Source organism: Populus alba, chromosome 15, assembly GCF_005239225.2.
Source record: "Populus alba chromosome 15, ASM523922v2, whole genome shotgun sequence".
NCBI classification, from domain to species: Eukaryota; Viridiplantae; Streptophyta; class Magnoliopsida; order Malpighiales; family Salicaceae; genus Populus; species Populus alba.
In genome coordinates this window covers 9,622,717-9,629,847 of record NC_133298.1, presented here as the reverse complement: position 1 = coordinate 9,629,847, position 7,131 = coordinate 9,622,717, and the positions used below count along the sequence as shown (strand labels likewise).

The 7,131-nt window shown below is 29.4% G+C and overlaps 1 pseudogene; it reads right to left on the bottom strand.

The window, feature by feature from the left end:
* Window positions 1-296: 296 nt before the first annotated feature.
* Window positions 297-1,827, bottom strand: LOC118037366 (transcription factor BEE 3-like; annotated as a pseudogene).
* Between the last annotated feature and the right edge of the window lie 5,304 nt (window positions 1,828-7,131).

Sequence of the window (7,131 nt, the reverse complement as noted above, 5' to 3'; positions counted from 1 at the left end):
AACTGATATATTTATGTTGTTAGAAATATTCTTTATTTTTGAGGACTGAGCGGCAGGACCCTCACACTTTATGTTGCTTTTTAGGTTAGACTCCACGCTTTGCTTTGATGATGGAAGATATAAACGAAAATTTTCTTAAATTCTCTGTCTTCATCTAATTTGGTGAAGCTTTATTGGCAGTCCGCATGCATTGCAATAAATAGTATCCATTGGGCAAACAAAAAAAAAGGGAAAATTGCAAAATCAAAGAAACTCAAAGATATACAAGCTAAGGAAAAGAAACGAGTCAAGAAGGATTCTGCCAATAAAATTGTATTCCCTAACAAGTTTGAGTTACACATACATTGCTAGGGATCTAATTTTGATACATTAAAAAATATTTTGGAAATATAGAGCATCTTCTTGTGATGTATGGCAGTAAGGAATAACATCCAAAAATCAAAGTCAAGGGGGCCATGATGAGTGGGACTGTGCATGTCCTCCGGATCCTTCTCTCATTGCTCTTTGTAACTCTTTTGTCTCTTGTGCTTTTGCCCTCTGAAAGTTTTTATAACATTCAAGATTTAATTATATTATATGCATAAAAAGACTATGATAAAATATTTAAGCACCTGCACTGTTTCAATGGCGTCTGTCTCTGCATTGAAGTCATAAAATGTGCTTGCTGCAGTGAGCTTCATGGACAGAAACTGAGTTGAAAAACCAAGAGAAGATCATATTTGTCAGTGTCAGGATAGTGATAAAGGCAACTTTTGACAGTAGCATATGTTTTGCTATGAGCTTTGAAGAGTCAACTCGCCTCAACTTGATTTTGCAAGGACTGGACATATTTAATTATCTCATCCAACATTACTGCCATGCCCATGGCCTGTGTAGAAAACCAACCAAATAGATAAAATTAGAAAGAAGATTTATTTTTCAACTGGAAATAAAATATTGACCTTGTAGCAGCCTGGGACTATATCCTGCAAGCATCTTAGTCTCTCATTGATCTTTCCTCTTCTAACCTGTGGTTCATCAACCAAATTCATCATTTCCCATAATGGTCAATATAAAATGAATTATCAATTTTTTTTTTTTTGAGCGTTTGAAAAGTTTGTAAATGTACCCTTTCTGCTAAACTATGGCTGTCAGTGGCTTGACCTCTTCTAGCTCTAACATGAACAACTTCTCTTGTTTTCTCCTCCTCCTCCTCCTCCTCCTCATTGCTTTTCACTCTCTTTCCTCTTCTTGAGCTCTGTGATCACAAAAAACCAGAGAATCAACTCATAAGATTCTATTATCCAACAAATAAACAAAAAGCAAACTAAAAAATTAAACAAGAACTAGAGAGGAAGAAGTTGAACAGTTCATTTGATTATTACTCTTCTCTTTTTACTCCCCCTTTCAGAAGCTCGAGGAGATGAGTACATACATCTGCTTTCAGACACATCCATTGCTCTTCTCTTGCTTTCTTGGAATTCACTTTGCTTTGCAGGTGTGGTGAAAGTCTGAGAAACGGGCATAACATTTTGGTCATTTTGATGGAAACTAGCCGGAAGAAAACTCCCGGCAAAGTTTCCGGGGAATTCTGGTGATTGAGTAAAGAAGTGTTACTAGTGAAAGGCGGGAAACTGTGAAAATTATCCATGATTGGATCGTCTAGCTGGATAGCCTGGTTTACTTCTGTGAATTGGTTTATTGCTGCCATGCTTGCATCAATATCTAAGAAAGGAAATGGGGGCTTAAAGCTTTGCAAATCTGCTGTGAAATCAGCCATGAGATTTTTTGTTTATTTATCATGAAGCTTAGTCTTAGGGAGATCAGCCAAATGGTTGTTTTATATAATGAGAGTCGAGGCTTGTATTTATAACGTGTGGGAGTGTTTTATATAATTGAATTAAATTAACCATCTTAACTATTTTACCCTTGATTTAGAATTCATTTTTCTTTTAAAAATTATTTTTTCTGTCATGTGAAAATAGAATCCATAATTATTTAATTTATAATGCATTTGTAAGTTGGACTGAGATTCAATCTTATCTGTTGTGACTAGGATCTTCCTTCTATTGGAATTGAATTTGTTTGGATGCTGAAATTATTTTTGTTTTTGGTGCAACCAAGTGCTCATACTTATTGTTGGAGTAGTCTTGAAGTGCCTGCCTCCATGCTTTGCTCCTTTGGAGCAGACAAATAGATTTTAAGTGTCATCTTCTTTATAATGTGTGTTAAGTATTTTTTGGAAGTGATTATAGTTATTTTTTAAATTTAAAGTGATTTTTATTTAGAAATATATTAAAATAATATATATTTTTTTATTTTTTAAAAATTATTTTTAATATTAGCTCATTAAAAATTATTTAAAAACACAAAAAAAATATTAATTTAAGTAATAAAGAATTTTTTTTTTAAATACTTTAAAAATACAAAAACAGGAATTAACTCCATTAAAAGCTTATGACGTGCTCATAATTCTTAGTAACTACTAGTTACTAACTAGCATTTAAATAAAAAACCTTGACAACAAAATGAAAAGCCTTACCGCAGCTCTTAGGTAGCTATCCCATTTTTTAAAACCTAATTCCTTTTAATTTCTTAATTTGAAAAAATGAAAAAGAGAAACTGTTTGAGGTGCCGCATGGAGAGTCCAGCTTCGTTGATTGTGTTCCTGGGTGGGTCCCGTAATATATCAAATAATAATATGGGTCCATAACAAAGCAGTACATGAAAAAGTTCACGAGCAAAAGTGGAGAAATTTTTTTGAACCTTCTTCTTCGCTATAATTTCTTTGAGCTCAGATAATGAAAAAAAGGTGTTGCAAAAGAAAGAGTACTAGATACTGACATGAACTTTGTGAGAAAGTGTTGAGTGTGTGTGTGTATTTTTATATTTCTATAGACAAATCAGTATATATATTATTTAGTATGGGTCATATACAAGTATAAATTCATATACGTACCATGGCCCATATTGATAGTTTCAGCTGGCATATCCTTTTCTTTTCTTTTATTTTCCTTTTCTATTAGCAAAATGATAGTTATCATCACCCCCACATACAATATTGTCATATGTAACCTCCATTATAGTTACTAGCAAGTGCATTTGGACATAAAATGGGAATATCAAACTATTGATGCATACTGAGTGAGAGCATTTTCTAAGTGGCCTATGCAGATATGGCAGATCAGACGACCAATCTGCTCAATTATCTTACAATTTTTCATTTCAATGTGACAAACTTCCACTACAGATTCTTTCCCATTACATAGATCCATGTTCTCCATTTTCTAATGAATCACATGTCGGGTTCTCCAATATTATACACATAGCAAAAACTATAAAACAAAATTATTTAGGAGTTCGTAAAATTCCGTTACATATATCTAGAGTTATTTAAAAACTTTTATCTTAAGATATCTTCTTTGACTTTGAATAATTCTTTAAGGGTTATATTGTTGCAAACCACAAATTATTCAATTGTCTAACCTTCACCAGTAATCTATACAAACAATTATGACAAATCTCCTACATCTCTATTTAGAAGAGAGAGATTGCCACATGTATAGAGTGTTAGCTCTAATACTCTCTTTTCACTAACAAAATAATATGCTTAGATTTATATTTACAAGGAATACTAAAACCCCCATAAATGAGAAGAAAAAATATTTGTCCTTTAAATAATATCCTTATATTATTTAAGGATAATTTTAGAAATTTAATCAATTAAGTCCTTACTTGATTTTAAAAATATAATCACCGTATTAATTATATTCTACTCCTTAATTTCTAAAATGTATTTTAATCAAGTTATACTTAATTAAATCATCCTAATTTAATTTCTTACTAATAGTTCTTATTGTGTGTGATCCATTAAGTTCACAATATGTTGCCCCAAATATAAATTATAATTATAATTAAATAAAATTAAATAAATTAACAATTTATTATTAATTCAACAATGGATTAAATTATATTCGAATATTAGATGTTTCGTCTAACAACGTGTCATCATTTTCCAAATATTAGAAAAGTCATTAGTGATTTGACTTAACCTTTCAGTGACAGGTTTCTCAGTGTAATTAATATTCTTGCTTCAATAATATTTCGATTTAACATAGCTACATTAAAGCATGAAGTATATCTGCTATGTTAGATCATGTTTATTCTCTATATAATAGTCATTGATCGTTTGAATGAGATTTGAAAAGGGTTAATATTATGATTTAAAATTAAAGCATGAAGTATGTCTGCCATGTTAAATCATGTTTATTCTCTACATAATAGTCATTGATCGTTCGAATGAAATTTGAAAAGGGTTAATATTTTGATTTAACATGGTAGACATACTTTAACATTAAAGCATGAAGTATGTCTGCCATGTTAAATCATGTTTATTCTCTACATAATAGTTATTGATCATTTGAATAAGATTTGAAACCTTTTTCAAATTTCATTTCATTGACCAATGATTTCTTAGTCAATACTATTTGAGAACATATGAAATATTTTTTCTAATTTACCTAGGGTGATGAATCATTTCTTGATTACTCAAGTACCTTCATATAGTTCATGCTATTGTCTGCATTTTCGTTACTTCAATTAAGATAACATGTAACAATATCAAAACATAACATTATTCTTTATATAAGATGACTTAGTGATCTCAAGTCTAAGGATCACTTACAAACCATCAAGTGAGTCTTCCATATATATAAGTGATATCTTCATATGAAATTTTCACGCGGGTCAGTTTAGTGTACATATCTTATTAACAAATATTAGTTCTATATATCCCTTATATCTTAGTTTATAAGAACAACCGCTTCCTGTCATAAAGAAAAAAATATAACATATACCAGTCTCTACGGCTCTAGTAAATGTTTAGTATTTAAGAAAGCATTGACCATAAACATTTTTGAAATAATGTTTTGATGCAATATAAATTCTATAATTATAATAATTTTATAATTTTCTTTACAAAACATTTTTATCTCATGAATTATATCTTTACTTTACATTTATTAATTTAATATTATATAAATATTAAAAATAAATTAAGTTTTTATTTATAATAAATATAAATTTACCTTAATCAACCAATTCGCTTAACAACATATTAAAGTAATTGTTGGAGTCGGCATGATGATCTATATATCCTATCAATGGAATTACAAATAAATGATGAACTGAACTCTTTCCACTAAAGACTTTTCACGTATCATTGATTCAACCCTTTCCCTCTCCTTCCATGAGATTTCACTCGTCCCATCCTACAGCTTCCTAGCTAGCTAGGCTAGGTTTAAATAGTTAGAATCCAAGAGAAAGGAGAGTGGAATTAATTAATTGTGTTCTCATCGCACGTGTGGTGCGTGTTTGGCACGAGGACATGCAGTTAATTGTGTGCTCTAAAAGGTTAGGTTCCTAGGGTTAACCAAGAGGGATACTATTTTCTTCATTGAAGAGCGTGTTTGGCAGTGTGGTAGCAAATAACTTTTCGTGCCGAAAAACATGCAAATGATGTTTTTTATTTTTTTAAAAATCACATCAGCACATCAAACGATCCAGAAAGTTCACTCAATTTTAGCAAAAAAAAAAAAAAAAATTTTTGAATTTTTACAAAACGAGCGCAATGCCAAACGGGCTCGAAAGACTTCGATCGATGATTTTGAAAAATTAAACAAGAAAATATCTCAAATATAAGTTCATGTAACGGACTCTCAAAATAGATTGATTAAATGAATGCTACAAATACAAACTAAAAAAACAAAAAAGGATAAAGATTATTATGCAAAAAAGAGATACTAAACTTTAAAATTGAGAATCTTTAAATTCATTTTTGGAAAGATATCGGGAAAAAGGAAAAGACATAAGAAAATTAAGCCTAAAATAAAATAAAACAGGGAATTCAATGATTTTGGTTAAAAAATAAGAAGATAAAAGGAAATAAAAAGTATTTAGAACTAATATTTACTTGTGGTTGATTGATTATGATTACATATTTGTTTAGCCTCTTGTGAGGACTAGTTGAAGAAATTGTGTAAGATGTAAGAACAAATTGATTGATTAATTCTAAAAATAAAAATAAAAGTATTCCGAATGAAATAATTACATTGAGGTTGTATTTAGATTCAGATTAAAAATTAAGGTTAAGTATCAAGCTATTGTTTGAATACCAAAAATAAAAATAGAAAAATTAAAATAAAAAATTAATCAGATTCTCATCATTCTAATTCTAATAATATGTTAGAATAGTTATGAGGAATTAGAATTAAATTTAAATTTTTTTATTTGTTTTTTAAGATGAAAAATACTTAATAAAGATAATTATTTCATCAATGATAATGGTATAATGATAATAATAATACGAGCGATGATGAGGGTAATAGTTGTGGTAATAATAATAATATAATTATAATAATAACAATAATATATTCTAAAAAAAATAATACTACAACCATGGTAGTACTTGAATGCATAATTGTAACAACAAAAATAATAAATTTGAAAAATAAAACCATAAACACCAGTAATGGTGATGACAACAAAACAGTAGAGATGATTTTTGTAGAAGATGCATCATTATTGTTTTAACCCAATTTTAACCTATTTTTTAATTTAATTTTAAGGGGATTAAAATTTAAAATTAAAAAATTAGAGATTTATTTCAATGAAAAATATGATTTGTCAACTTGTGAGAAAATTATGGGCTACAATATATTTATGTCATTCTCTTCTTATCATCAAGATAATGATAGTTATCTTTTTTTTAAAAAAAAAAAAAATTGATTCTTATTTAAATTCAAATTTTAAAAAGAGAATGAGTTTGTTTTGGACTTTGTTTTTCATATGCTATAGGACTCTTGTATTATAAATATAGATCCTGATGCATATAAAAAAGATGGGAGACATTACAATAAAAACAAACGGAGAGATATTAGAAAACAAATCCAAAGAGAGACATTAAAAAAACCTGGGGGAAACATGCCCCCTAAAAAAAAAAACCTAAACCTATTAGGAGAATAATGGCTGTCGCCCCTCCTTCTACCTTTGGCTTTCTCTCTAAAAACCAGCCATAACACCCCCCTTAGCCTTTTTCTTTTTTATTTTTTCTCTTCTTCCCTAGCTAGAACCCTATCTCTTCATCTTCCCTAA